The sequence below is a fragment of the Callorhinus ursinus genome, unplaced genomic scaffold, assembly GCF_003265705.2.
Source record: "Callorhinus ursinus isolate GAN/ISIS: 27379988/994484 unplaced genomic scaffold, GSC_fseal_2.0 scaffold26, whole genome shotgun sequence".
NCBI lineage: Eukaryota > Metazoa > Chordata > Mammalia > Carnivora > Otariidae > Callorhinus > Callorhinus ursinus.
The window spans coordinates 15,980,948-15,996,156 of NW_027397088.1; the positions used below are offsets into that span (position 1 = coordinate 15,980,948).

Here is a 15,209-nt window from a genome sequence, read left to right on the forward strand (position 1 = left end):
GAAAAATAGCATGTACCAAATAAGTGGGAAAAAATGAGCCAAAGGAGAGAGTATGACTTAAGTAAAATAGCTCACGACTTACTAAAGGAATTGCAAAACAAGCCAAGGAAGTCATACTCATCACATAAAAGACGCTGGTGCGGCCCCCTCACCTCCTCCCCCAACCAGTGATAATTTGAAAGCCCGTTAACCTCATTTGAACTGAGACTGAACAATCACCTCAAACTCCAATCTCAATAAAAGCACAGATCCCACAGGTACCCCACTGCTGCCCCAAGTTTCAAAGCACCTTTAATACATGTTTACATTCAATTTGGATATTTTGTTCTTGATGTGTTCTGATCTTCCAGTTTTACTACACCCCTGGGAAAAAAAGGGAAATTGTTTTTTTATGAGAGAGCTAATTTTCAGTTATTAGAGTTAAGAAGAGAATCTTATAAACTTTTCTTCCTAAGCACATATCTATACCTTTGAGAGAACCTTAGCTCATTGCATACTCAGGAAAAGAACACGATATTCTGAAGGTGCCAACACTTTATTTGGGTATTTAAATGTTGAGGGTTATCAGCATTGCAAGTGATGCAAGAAAGGTGATGGAGTCATCAGGTGTCTTCATCGTCCTTGTTGACCAGACCTGGGCTGGTCATACAATGGGGGTAGCGATGGGAAGTCCCTCTCCGGTAATAATGCAGACTGTATTGGTATTCACAGCCTCCCAACACCATCAACATTGACATGCAAGAGTGTAAAGGCAAACGTTCTTTAAATGTGGTTTCTCTTCTTATTTCTCCATAGTACTCAGGGGACACCTTGGTGATTCAAAGCAGATGACTTAATATGATTTTAACATGCTGAGAAACTCTTCCACCCACCCTTGACTGCCACTGTTTTAGTACAAACCTTGTTGCAAAAATGCCAAGAGTAGGGGCTTTTCTACCCTCTCTGTATCAAGACTAAAATGTAATGGTTTAAATGGTTAAAACCAATCCCCTTCTCTTTCCTCATATGTACACATACACCTATATACATACATATATACATAGGTATATACACATATGTGTGTATAGATATGTGTGTGTATATATACGTAAAATTTTATTTTCAGAGCAGTTTTAGGTTTTTACAACAAAATCAAGAGAAAGGAAATCTATATTTATTAATAATAAGAATAGCACCTTGTAGAAGGTTCCTGGGGTTCTGTACCAAGGCCCCACAAATTTGGTGACTTCAAACAACAGATTTTTATTCTTTCAATATGGAGGCTGGAAGTTCCAAATGCAACAGAACTGTGCTCCCTCTGAGAACTTTAGGGGAGAATCTGTCCTTTGCCTCTTCTAGGTTCTGGTGACTGTCACCATTCCTTGACTTGTGGCCACAACACTCCAGTCTCTGCCTCCATGGTCACATTGCCTGCTCCTCTTCCATGTTATCTGCCTATCACTCATTCTTATAAGGACACATCACTGCATTTAGGCCCTGCCTGGATAATCCAGGGTGAAATGGGGGAAATCTCTTCATTTCAAGATCCTTAATTTCATTCCACCTGCAAAGACTTCTCTTCCAAATAAGGTCACATTCAGAGGTTCTTGAGATTAGGGTATGCACATATCTTAGTAGAGGACCCCTATTCAACCCAGTATACATCAAATATTTATTGATCTCTGTGTGTTCCTAAAGGCAGTCTTGCTAGCAGTTTTTAAATTAGCATTCTGTCCTGACCCTTCATAAATCATAACTCCTTTGGGGAGAGCTGCCAAAGATAAGACTAGATTAAAATCCTGAAAAGGAGAATGGCTTATAGAAGGAGTTAGAAACTCATAATCAATCGTCAGATCAGAGGCAGGAAATTAACATTGGTTAAGTATCTTCTGTCATTCACTTCCAAATGTGGTCTCGTTCAATCGTCATTACAAATCTATGATGTACTTACTTTGAACCATACTCTGTAAATGAGGAAATGATGCTCAAGAGGCTGGGGAACATTCCCAAATCCCAGCAGCTACTTAGGGCAGAATGGGGATTCAAAGGCCAAACCGCAGCTCATATCTCACCAAACCTGCTTCCTCTCTTGCCAGGAGAGGGGGCTTCTGGGTGCATCTGGGACCTCCGAACCAACTGTATCCTCCCCCTGCTGGGGTCCCCGGTAAGGAGAAGAGGGCAGAGCTCTTAGGGCTCTGACAAAAGTTGGGTCCTTGGTCCAGGGCTAATATAGTTCCTGGATTTTATATTAGGATAGGAGAGGAAAGAAAGAATTACAACAGTATTCCTCTCTGCCGTCTGCCTTTATGAATGATTACTATCATTGTATCTCCCTAACTAGAAAACTGAACAGGAAGGACAGGCCTGAAATATCCAGCCATGATTTTCCAGCGGACTGAGCAAGGATTTATAAAGGTATCAGCATGATAATTTTGTAGTCAGTTTCTTCTTCAATGAATCAAAAACAAAAGAAAGCCCAAAAGGCAATACGTGCGTGTGCGTGTGCGTGTGCGTGTGTGTGTGTAAACTAATTATAACACTTTGGATTTTAAAACAAACAAACATACTTTGGAGGGTTAAAAAAAAGGCAAAATACAACACACAAGAAGAAAACATAGTTTTGTTTTTTAGAATTAACATTGAAGCATGAATCTTGAACGTCTTTTCATTGGGTAAGAATAGTTTTTCATTCGAACTACCAAGAAGTGGAGAGAGAATTTCTTCTATGGTCAAATGTTCTAACTTCACTTTTCGTCTTACCTCCTCATCTTAGAGATAACTGAATAACATCAGCGTCTAGCATTTGAAGGTAGCATCCTTAACAGGAGCAGGACAGTTCAACCTGCCTGAGAGGGACTTCTGTTTAATGAGAAAGTCCCCAGTGGCCTGGCTTTTGGTAAGAGCTGCGTTTCCTGCTGGATGGAGGTTAAATGTTTGGAATTACTGAGCAGCTTTCTCTTTGTGACAATTATTAGGCAGAGTAGCCCATTTTTAATTAGACTTAAATGTATGAATCACTAATGGCTTAATGACACACATGATTTAATTATCAGGCCCTTCATTTGTTCTGGAAAGCCTCGGACTATTCCTGGGGTCCTTGGTGAGGACATGTAAAGACCGTGGGATTTACAGATTCGAGTTTTTCTGTAGAATCTTGTAGGTAAAAGCACCATCTTATTGAATGTCTCTTTATAGGCAAGACATACTGTTAATGCCTTGAGGAGCTTGGATACCCACAAAAGGACAGCGTCCCAAAGGTTGGCCTGCTCCCTCACCCTCCTGGGTCCAGTTCCTAGGAGTATCTCACTTTTCATCTGGATGCTTGTACAGGTGTCAACGGAAGAGTCCATCAAGGTGGGTTTTGATAAACCATGGAAACTTCCAGGCATATTCAAATCCTATTAGTGGCTTCTTCAGGAGAAAGGGCCTTTGGGAACTGGAGAGATGTAATGGTGGAATGACAGACATGGTGCTCATGTTTTCTGGCAGGAGAGCCTGCGTGGGGAGCCTCCTCTAACTAGAAGCTGACTGAGCCAGCTGTGCCCATGACTGAAATGAATGTTTCACACCTGGTCCATGCGAAAATAACTCTGGTCATGTTAGTCATCTTCGCACAATGTGTGATCATCGGTGTCCACAAATCCCAAGGGGAAAAATTGCTTCAAAAATAGAGTCTCTATTCCTGTGGCTGAAGGTACTCTCTCAAACCATCATGCACAGGGCTGGGGCAAGCTCAGTCTCCTAGAATCTATGGCTATTGGCTAGGATGAGGGTGTCTTCCTAAGTTGGAAAAATCATCCTAAGACATTACTATACTTTTAACAAATATTGTATAAGCAAGTATGTCATTGAGAGGCTATTTGCATTTAAGACAGTAGGTTCATTTAGTAATAATGAGGTTAAGTAACTTGTGGAAGGTCACACAACTGATAAGTAGTAGAGCTGGTCCCAAAGCCCATACTCTTAACCATGCATAAGGCTAAAAATTCACATACATAATCCATCCATATGATTCTTACCATTAGTTGCATAACTGATTTTGCCAAATGGATGGAGGCTGTGAACAAGGGTAACATGGAGAGCAGGGAGGTACTAGAGCATAGTGGTCCAAAGCATGGCCTCCTGGGTCAGACAGATATTTGCTGATACCCCAGGTCCAACACATACAGCTTTGAGAGTTTGGGCACACTACCTAATGTCGTGGGATCTCAGTCTGCTTATCTATAAAATGGAAACAGTAAAGGTATAGGTTTGTACTGGTTATATGTGATAACTATGATGATACCCAATGTTTATTGAATGTTTATTTTTGTATCAACTATAAGATGCACGGAAGTGATTGGCTTCCCCCTTGGCAGAAGATAAGCATTTACATAACTGCTATTATTATTTTCCTACTACATGTTAAATCCATTTTGACAAACTTCAAGGGATCACATAATACTTCTTTTGGTATACGGGACTTCTGACTCATTGAGTGTGGTTCTTAATAAGTCGGCCAGGGATAGAGTGTAGAAATCTCTTGTTATGTGCAATTTCATCTATAATTTGTTTTCGATTCTAATCTAATGCATAATTGAACACACTTTTTAGAGTATCACATTCTGTATTGCTTCTATTATTTTCAGGAATACTTTGTCTTTGTCAGAGGGTATTACTAAATCTAGCTAAATCTCCAACTTCCTGAGAACCTGATAAACAGGCTCATTTTTCTTCACAGATTAGTAAGAAGGGAATTCGCTTTGAATCCTGATTCTTATCTACAGTTTAGGGGGAAAAAACACAGTTAAAGCAACTTGAAACCATTCCCATAGTTCCCTCCTGGGCAAAATGATGGGGTAACAGGGCAGTGGTCAGAGCTGCTCAGGAGTTGCAGTAACAGATTTTATTCTAATTCACCATCCATTCTTGGCAAGAAGTACTTTCTACAATTCGAACTGTCAGATTCTTGGGCTGAGCAAATTGGGTACAGCTTTTTGATTACGCATTCAGTTCCTTCCCAGCTTACAAAGTGATTTCACATTAGCAGCATGATTCATTCAAGGAGCGAGCCGTCCTAAGGCACAAGGTGAAATTTAGAGGCAGCCCCGAGGTGTGAGCGAAAAGCACTGCAGAATTACAGATATAATGAAACCGGGTGAACCTGCTATTACCTGTGTCCTAGATACAAAAGATGTTCATCTGATAACTTGGGAAGCCTGGCATCAGCACCCCATTTTATTAGGGGGGCTTCTGTTTCTACATTTCCAGGTCAGGGAGCCCCATTTTTTAGTAAGCATCACAGTAACTAGAACTGTACCCCTTAAAAAAGGTAACCAAGTTTAGGTCACTATCGTCAAGCGTCAAGCATGGTCTCTTGATCGGGGTCACCCTGAAAACAACTAGTTGCGTAACATTTGCTGTCTTCTTTCTGGTTAGTGCTTCTAAACCCTGCTGTCTTCTTGTTCCCCTCTAGTGGCCTCCCAGAAGCATTTGATACTTAAATGTTCTTCCTGTGTCCTTCTAGCAAAACCAGCTCTTGCTAGTGTCTTCTTAAGGCTTGGATTCTTTCTCACTCTGTCAGAGACTGCATCCTTGAGGAAAAGGCTAGGAGACACGTGACAGAGAAGCGGCCGGATTTGAAGATTGGAAGTCAGAAGCCTGGATTTTAGATCTGCTGTCTAGTGGGCATGTCACTCACCTGTCCACCCTGAGCCTTGGTTTCCTTATCTGTCAAGTGGCTAGATTGGAGAATCTGGATTTTTAGAATTTACAGGTTCATGGATCATTAGTGACATTCATTCTAGAGAAGAGGAAAACAATGTGAAAAAAAAATTCCAACTGATGTTCTGCAATCCTAACAGTGAGAATTAGACTCTAAACTCATGAGGGAATGTTTAGAGGGGTCGTCATGCCAACCCTAAATGTACATCTCATCACAGCATGGGGATGGGGAGAAGAATAGGAGTGAAATCGGTGTCTTTTAAGTGAATGCTCATTACCGCCAGCATTCTTACCACTGTTTTTTGAAGGAGATATTATCCCTGATGCACAGGTGGGGAAATTGACAGCAAACAAACAACAAACAAACTTTAAGACTTGCCCAAGGCCACACTGCTAGTAAGGGGCAGAGTCTATCCCCACTCCCTTTCTCTGCTGCAAGACTGGTCCTGAGCATCATATATGACCGAAAGATAATTCTGAGCAAATTCCCGCTGTTCTAGAAGCAGAAAGTCCCAGTTGCTCTGTCTGCCATTCCCCAACATTTTTTTTAGGGTTCAAAGAGCCTGGCTATCTCTAAACTTTGGAGTGCCGCAGGAAGTATGGAGTTGTACATGAGACAGTGCTAAAGGAGCATGTCTTACCTGGGTCAGCTTTACCCACAGCTGAGCAGTGGACGACCAGACCAGTCAGTGCTGTTGAAAGAGTGTGGGAAGGTCTTCTATTGCACTCTGTCCCTTCCCTGCTGCTGTGGCCAGTGTGTCCTGATTCATCTGGGATGTTCCTTGGGGTACAACTGAAATTCCCAGGTCCACGAACACCTCAGTTCTGGGCAAACTGGGATGGTTTGGTCACTCTATAGTTTCCTAATCTTTGAATTTTGGCAATGGGAAGGACAAGACTTCTACTTCATACAAATAAATAAAATCATATTTCTGCCTGTTGAGACGTTATCTCACCAAATGTGGAGGTTATGCTTGAGATCATCTGCTGCAAAAGAGAGATGTCTGTGGAGTATGCAAAATTCATTCTGGGGCTTTGGGGCAGGAGAACTCTCAAATGAGCCACAAACCTGAATATAGCAAGAAGCCTCATGATTATTGGCTGGGAAATGCCATGGATGCATAAAAGCAATGAACAAGGATTTCAGACAAGCTCCAGATGGACACTCCAAATTGCAGAGTTGATTTGCAAACATCTTCTCACCTGGGTAATTCTGCTGGATAAGAATTAGGCGAGTAGCCACCAAGAGCTGTTTATCTGACCAGGAACTAATGGCTAATGGTTCTCCTCAGCCAACCCGGCAAAGTCAGGGAATTAAGATTTTAAAGTGCAAACTCTAACTTAAATATTAGAGTAAGAACACTCACAGAATGATTGGCCATGCTCTTGTTATAACAGAAAGAAGGAACAAGGAGTCCCAGAATTTGTGTAATAGAAACGAGGACCTTCTAGAGAGAAGAAAATTGGCATTTCTTAAATACCATGCCAGGCATTTTATATATATATTATTTTTTATTTTTAGTAACCCTCCTTTTATATCACTGTTCCTGCTCCCCTTCTGTATCTTTGGTACAGATGGGGAAATTGAGGCTCAGACCCAAGGAGAGGTTAAAGGCTTGGCCAAGTTCATCTTGCTGTCCGATTCCATGCTTTATTCCCTATACTAACTGGAGGCTGGGACACACAAAGAATGAACTTCATTAGTTTGCCTGAGGCTCGCTCTAGGTTTAAAGACATTCCCTGTCCATTTTTGTGACTAGGGAAGCCTTCAGAGGGACAGTTTGTTTGTACAGTTTCATCTGTCAGAGTGCAACATAAACCCAGATGTGGATACCCAAAACCAAGTGTGTTCAGATAGCGTCTGGTGCTACTGGAAGGTCAGGAACCAGTGCTTAAGGACAGCCAAGCAAAGCTCCCCGGGGGGCCCATAAGTGGGGGTCCCAAATATGATGGAGCATCAGAAAAGGTGAGGGGGGTGCGGCCAACAACACCCTACTCTCACTCTGGAGATTCTGATTCAGTGGGTCTGAGGCAGAACAGAGGGTGAAAGTCTAACAAGCTGTTTTAGCCACTGCCCGATTTGGGACGGACTGATTTACAAGACAAAACATAGAACCCAGAAAACGAGGCTTACGTCCTATTTCTTGCTCAGCTACAGGCTAACTTCTGAAGGACAGTTTTTTTTTTTTAAGATTTTATTTATTTATTTATTTGAGAGAGAAAGAGAGCATGAGCAGGGGGGAGAGGGAGAAGCAGACTCCCCGCTGAGCCAGGAGCCCGACACGGGGCTCAATCCCAGGACTCAGGGATCATGACCTGAGCCAAAGGCAGAAGCTTAACGGACTAAGTCACCCAGGTGCCCCTGAAGGACAATTTTAAGTCTTAAGTGTCTTTTGTGATGGTGAGAATGGATAAATTGCCCCCACAGGTGGCCAAGACATGGCATAGCACTCATTTAGCATCTCTGTGCTTCAGCTTCCCCAAACGCATGAGGAAATGATATCTGAAAGTGCTCTTCTGAAGTCTCATGAAGTTAAACACATAGACTATCAGGAGCTCTTGGGAGGAGAGAGATTCCAGCTGGTATTTTTAAAACAGCACTTTATTGTAGCAGTTAAATGGAGGGCCACTTTTTGTTCTTGATCATTTTGAAAAGATACAGTTCTTGAGTCATGAAGCCCATAAAAATGTCTTTAATTATTCATGTGAAAATTACTTGGAACCCAGTGCATCATTCCTCTGTGCTCTCAGGGGAGAGTAGCCCGCAAGACTCCTCGCCCACCCCATAGACGTGTTAATGTAGCCCGGAGTCTGTCCCCATGGTTAGAGGCACCAATTATCAATCAGTTCTCGTGCGTTCTAATTCTCATGCAGGAGTTGATACAGGAAGCCTTAACAGGGTCCCTGGTGTGGAAATGGATATTTTTTCAAGTTCACCTGGAACTTGAAAACTACAGTGTATTTAAACTGTGGTCCGTTACCCTCTTCTCCCCCACGCCGATAAAATATCACTTATCCTAAGAGATGCCCAAAGTCCTGAACAAAGAAGTTGATAGCACTTAGTGATGCAGTTTAGCAATGAGTCTTTGGGGGGAAATGCATCCAGCAAAGAAAAATTATTTCCCTGCTGTGGTGAGACCTGGGGTCTGGAAAAAAGAAGTCTGGCTGGGGGAGCGGGTGCAGGGAGAAGGACACCCAGCTTTACGTCAAAGTCGGGGCTGTTATGACCTGGCTGCGGAAGACCAGGGCTGGGTGTTAAGGGGCAAGGATAGGATTGTCGGCACTTCGGTTTTGAGTTTGAAGACTTTCAGGTAAGAGGAAAGGGTGCTTCAGGAAATGGGAATGGGAGGATGCAGTGAGTTGAATGGTGGGCAAAGATAGGTCTACTGGAACCTGTGAATAGGAACTTATTTGAAAAAAAGAGTCTTTGCAGATGTATTTACGTTAAGGATCTAGAGGTGAGATCATCCTGGATTTGAGTAGGCTCTAAATCTGATGGCAAATGTTCTTAGAAGAGGAGAGGAGAGAAGACCCAGAGAAGACTGCATGATAATGGATGCAGAGATTGGATTCTGCATCCAGAAGCTGGAAGAAGCAAGGAAGTATTCCCTTCTAGAGCTTTTGGAGTGAGCATCATTATATCAACAGCTTGATTTTGGACTTCCAGCCTCCAGAACTGTGAGAATAAACTGTCATGTGAAGGCACCCAGTTTGTGGTAATTTATTGTGGAGCCAGAGAAAACCAACGAGAGGCTCAGATTTCCACCTCTAATCCTCATCTGTCCTCTGACCTGCTTGCCCAACTTCCTGCTGCATATTCTCTTTTTTCTCAAAGGCAACTGAACACAATATGCCCCAACCCAAACTCATCACCCTTTACCACCTCTCCCCACCCCCCAACCTGGTCCTTTTCCAATATTTGCCATCTTGGTGAATGGCTCTACCAGTTACACAAGCTAGAAATGTAGGTACCATCCTTCATAACTAACTCTCTCTTCCTTCCCATTTCCAATTTGTCACCAGGTCCAATGATTTTTTTCCTTCTAAATCTCTCTCAAATCTGGCCATTATGGTTTAAACTCCCACCATCTCTCACCTGGACTATTGCTATGGTCCCTTCACTTGTCTTCTACAACATTCTTACCCCCATGTTCCATTCTCTATACTATAGCCAGAGATACTGTCTTGAAAGGCAAGCCTGTTAATGCTGTTCTCCTGCTTTTCAGGATCTCACCCCCAACCCTAATTGCTTGAATGATAGAAAACAAAGAAGCAAGCAAACAGAGGACAACTCCTGAATATTGGCTGCAAGGTTCTGCATGGACCTTGAGACCTTCTTGGCCTCAAAGCTCCCTACCTCCCAACTTTCTCTGTCCCAGTGACACTAACTTCTTTTAATCTCTCCTACTTGCCCACAGATGGTTCTTTCTACCACAGGGCCTTTGCACATACTTTCCCCACGCTCTTTGCCTAATTGACTTCTAGTTATCCTTCAGATCCAAGGTCAATACTTCCCTGGCCTTCTTGACAAAGCAGATCCCCTAATCTTCTGTCCTTTGTTGGATACTCCTCTCCTCCTTAGCAATGGCCCCATGAAAGCTTTCATCTTGGTTTTGAGGTAGTGGGGTATACCTTTTTATTGTATGTTAAAAGGGACTTCTACCTCATGGTCCTCCTATCACTTCACAAAAACCTGCAGGTACTTTTGATAATTAGGTGACTTTGGGAGGCCTCGCTATAGCTGAACAGAAAAAAAAGATTTGATGCCTGCCCTTTCTACCGATTCTTTAGCTGGTATTCTTGGAATACAACTAGTGACTCAGTAAAGCCCTTTGAAGTCTTGGCATGAAAGTCTGGAAGCAGTAAGATTCAGAAACAGGTTGCCAAATGGGCTGAAGACAGTTTTCCTGGATCAAAGGTATCTCCTTTCCCCTATTCCACAAAGGGCAGAGTCCTTCAGGTTAGCAGACTCCTCCTTCCCCAGGCCAACTCCGACTCTTTGGCAATTTCGTGAGAATTACTGTAATCAAGAAAACAACTTCTAGGTGGCACCCTGGAAGTTGGAAGATTTGAAGTTTGATGGAAGATTTTTTTCTAATGTTATGTTTCTGAAAACCAATGTGCACATATGATGCGGTGGTGCCTTTTTCCCTTCAAGAAAAGCTATTTTTAAACTGACAATGCAATTTGGATTTGATGGGAGTCTCAGCACCCTGTCCAACAAGGATGAGAGGCTAGCAGGCCCGGGGGAGGGGGGCGGTGTTGTCGGGCCTGCTGAGGGTCAGAGGCGGTCAGGAGGGTACTGATCTCCTGGAGCTGGACAGTGGGTGCAGTGGAAGGTGAGCCGGGCTGGGCAAGGAACGCTCTGGCTCTTGTCATTATGCAAATAAATCACAGCTTTGCCCCTCATCTGTAAGTGTCTTTTCTAATCTTATGTGACTTTACATTTTGATCAGAAGTTATTCCCTGCGTGTCCTGCCTCCCGCTCCAAAAGCTACACATTTTTGAATTTTCTGGCATGGCGCATGCTAACAGGCCTTAGGAGCCATCCGATAATTTCCCCCCTTACCTTCAAAAAACCAAATAACCGGGAATTTCAACAGTTCAGCTGCCAAACCACATCTCCGAAGCTTCTTCTCAGACTCGGAAAGGACAAAAATACTTCGACAGACTGCATAACCCATTTTAGTGTCTGGGAAACATGAGCCCAGGAGGGCAAGGTTTGCCATCGCGCGAAAGGTGCGCGCTCATCTGCTCGTAGGTTTTAGGAAACACAGCACCCACCCCGAGATTCCCAAAATGCCGCTCGTCAGACGCTGGGGGGGCACCCGTGAGTGGTAGCAGCAAGGCTATCCGAGTCGGTAGCTGTCCTCCCCACTCGCACCGTCCCCCGAAAGTTCGGCCAGGCACCTGTCACACAGCCGCGGGCCCCACGGAGCTCACAGCCAGGGTCTTCGGCTTGCTGGGGGTGCTACCTCTTCTCCATTTGCCTGTTCCCACACTCGCCCTCTGACCTTCTCTGCTCGCTCGGGGCCTGGGAAGGCCCATCCCGGAGAACTGAGAACTGCATCACCTGGGCGGCCTTGTCTGCCGCCTCCCGCGGTGCTCTGCTGATGGGAACCGTGCAGGGGCCCGGCGATGGGAGAAGAGAGAAGTCAGCATGCTTGCACCCGCTCGGTGCTGAGGACACGACCATCCTCTGTGACTACAGCCCTCTCCTCAGGCCACCCGGGTTGTGTTGTCCCTGGAAAATGGTTTCTTTCTTTTTTTTTTTTTTTTTTAAGATTTATCTGATAGAGACAGTGACAGAGATAGCGAGAGAGAGCACAAGCAGGGGGGAGGCAAAGGGAGAGGGAGAAGCAGACTCCCCGCTCAGCGGGGAGCCCGAATGGGGGCTCAATCCCAGGACTCTGGGATCATGACCTGAGCCGAAGGCAGATGCTTAACCCACTGAGCCACCCAGGCATCCCTGAAAAATGGTTTCTTTAGCTCTGCCCATACCTTTCTTAAAGTCTCTGCCGTGGAACCACCTGAATGGAATTCTGTCTCCTTCCGGGAGCTCAGCTGAGGGCGGGGAATATGCTGCCTTCGAGAGGGTTAGAGTCCATAGGCCTGCGTCCATGACGTTCCCCCCAGAACTTTGTTCATCGTCACTTCCTATCCCCACGGAGACCATTTCGTTACCTACCCAAGCAGGACAAAGGGCAGAAAATGGAGGCTTTCGTTTGGGCCCTTCTGCCCCTGCCCCCCTTTCCTCTCTGGGGGTCTTTCCCTGCCCCCCAACCCCAACGCTGCCCCTCACCTCCTACCCCACAGCCTCTGAACCTGCCTCTCAGGCTCCCAGCACTTTCCTCTCCCACTGAGCTCTCACCTGGGAAAGTAGAATTTTTTTTAAATTTTATTGTTATGTTAATCACCATACATTACATCATTAGTTTTTGATGTGTTCCATGATTCATTGTTTGTATATAACACCCCGTGCTCCACGCAGAACGCGTCCTCTTTAATACCCATCACCAGGCTAACCCATCCCCCCAACCCCTCCCCTCTAGAACCCTCAGTTTGTTTTTCAGAGTCCATCGTCTCTCATGGTTCGTCTCTAGGAAAGTAGATTTTTAGTGGGGCGACCAGAAGAAGGGTCTTATCACCCACCCTTACTTTTTTCTCTAGCTTCTGTTTTACCGGGTAAGGCCCCACATAAGGAAGTTCCAGCAGCCCCTGGGGGTGGTGTCCATCCCTCCCATCTGTCCCTTTCCCGTATTCTCAGACACTTCCCCATTGTGGCTTTTTGCTCCCACTTCCCTACTCCCTCCCCTTCCCCACTACCTTTTTGTCCACCTCCATCTGTGCCCTGTTGCTTCTGAAGCTGTCATTCATCCCTGAACACAGTGGCCATGGTCCTACTGCCTTTCGATTGGAGGGCAGCGCCCTTGGATGGTGTCCTGGCTTGTCTTCCTCGTCTTGTCTCTGGTTTCTTCTCAAGAGGATGCAGACCACCCTCCGTTCCCAGAACATATCTCCCCTCTTCCTGCCGTCGCTGACACTCTTCCTTCCCCGTGGAATGTTCTTTCTCAGCAGGTTGAAAGCCTGATTTTGGCTCCCATTGGAAGCGTCTTCCTCCATGACATCTTCTCCAACCTCAACCAGCTGTAAGCAAGCTCCTCCTGCTCTGTGCTCCCACCTTATAATGCTCCCATTAACAAACTGTGAGTTCACCAGGCCCATCCACTTGTTTCCGCTCAACTAGCTGATCAATAGGAAATTAACGCATGCAGGGAAAAGTCATCTGACTTGGAATTGGGAGATGGGGCTCTGAGGTCAACCTGCGTATGTACTTTGGAAATCATTTGATCTTTCTGGATTTGTGCTTCCTCAGCTATAAAATGAAGTGGTTGAACTGGGTCTCCTTGACAGTCTTCACTAGCACTAAGACTCTAGAACTTTCTGTCAGACTTCCCAAGTCTAGCTGTGAAGGTACATTTATCTTCTGTCCTTGCTTCTGCCTCTTCTGTGAAAGGGATGAGAATTGGACAACTGGGCATCATTTTAGTAGCCAGAGGGTTACCCAGTGATAGGGCACTACAATCATGGGTGACAGCATGGGTTTGGGTGACCAGGTTGGACTTTGAATCCAGCTCTGTGTATTTTAACTCTGCACACTTGGGCAACTGTTTAACATTTGTATACTTCAATTTTCTCATTTACAAAACAGAGATCAAATAGCATCTACCCCACAGGGTTGGTGACAAGTTAAGGCAAACAACTGAATGAAAGTCCTCAGTGTGCCCCATAACAAGCACTCAATAAATGGAAGGATGGGCGGTGGAGACCTGCCTCCTCCCAAACAACCTGCAGAAGATGTTTAATCAGGAGAGAGACTCAAGTGTATGGTTCGCAACTATGGATGCACTTTAGACTCATCTGGGGAGCTTTGAAAACCTTGCGTCACCTGGGCCCCAGTTTCAGTGGACAGAAGCAGAGTGTCAGGAGAGGGGGGAGCTCTGGCATTAGTATTGTTGAAGAAGCTCTCCAGGTTACGCTAATTTATGGTCAAGACTGTGAACCATTGTTCTAATGAGGATGTAATTGACCCTAGGAGAGGAAAATCTACCTGTTGAATAACTAATTCTTAAGTCATGCTTCAGAAAAATTTGAGTGACTTGGGAAAAGAAAGCTCTGCTTCCCCAGGTCAGGGTCAGTAATTAGATTTCCTTACCTCTTCCCAGTAGGTCTGAATATAGAGCTATCTGCCTGGCTAGGAGTGGCACTTATGAAATGCCTAGTGACTCATCCTTCTCAACATCTGAAGTCCAACGAGCTAGGAGAGATCAGTCAGGAAACGTTCAAGAAAAGGAAGTGCCTAACTGTCCAAGGCTGCTGAGAAGTACATTGATCTTTGGATCTTCATCATGGGGGTTGTTGTATGATAAGGAATTTGGCTTGTCTTTGTCTTGGGTTCCCCGCAGGGAGACTAAACCTTTGGAATTGCCCAACTGCCAAGGATGTCTTTGTTATTCATGGTGGTCTCCTAGATAACTTACACTAATGGCATAACTCAGGTGGGGGCTGGCCATGCCAGGAAGATTGATCATGTGATCAGAGATTGAGGCTTTGAGTCACATGGTACCAGCCTGATCTCCTCACCTTGGGGAGTGGAGAGCAGTTGGAGATTGAGTTCAATCATGTGGCCACTGATTGAATCAACCGTGCCTACTAGTGAGGCTCAGCAGAATTTCCTGGTTGGTAAACACATTGATGTGCTGGGAGGGTGATATGCCTTGATTCTATAGGAGAGGGCTCACAAGCTTGCTTTCAGGATCCTCCCAGTCTTGGCTCTATGTGTTTCTTCATTTGGCTTGTTCTGATTTGTATCCTTTATAATAAAACTGGAATCATAAGCATAGTGCTTTCTAGAGTTCTGTGAGTCCTAGTGAATCATCAAAACTGAGTACTGTGAGAACCCCTGAATTGGTAGCTAGTTGGTCAGAAAGGGGTCCTGGGGACCCTGGAACTTTGCAGCAGTCTTG

General features: G+C 44.7%; 1 long non-coding RNA gene across 1 annotated transcript; it reads right to left on the minus strand.

Annotated features, from left to right (window-relative positions):
• Nucleotides 1–534: 534 nt before the first annotated feature.
• LOC141370093 (uncharacterized) lies at nt 535–12,321 on the minus strand. Its single transcript, XR_012373832.1, has 3 exons — nt 12,184–12,321; nt 5,660–5,761; nt 535–809 (listed from the first exon to the last, which is right to left on the minus strand). It is a non-coding gene; the product is annotated as an uncharacterized lncRNA (long non-coding RNA).
• Between the last annotated feature and the right edge of the window lie 2,888 nt (nt 12,322–15,209).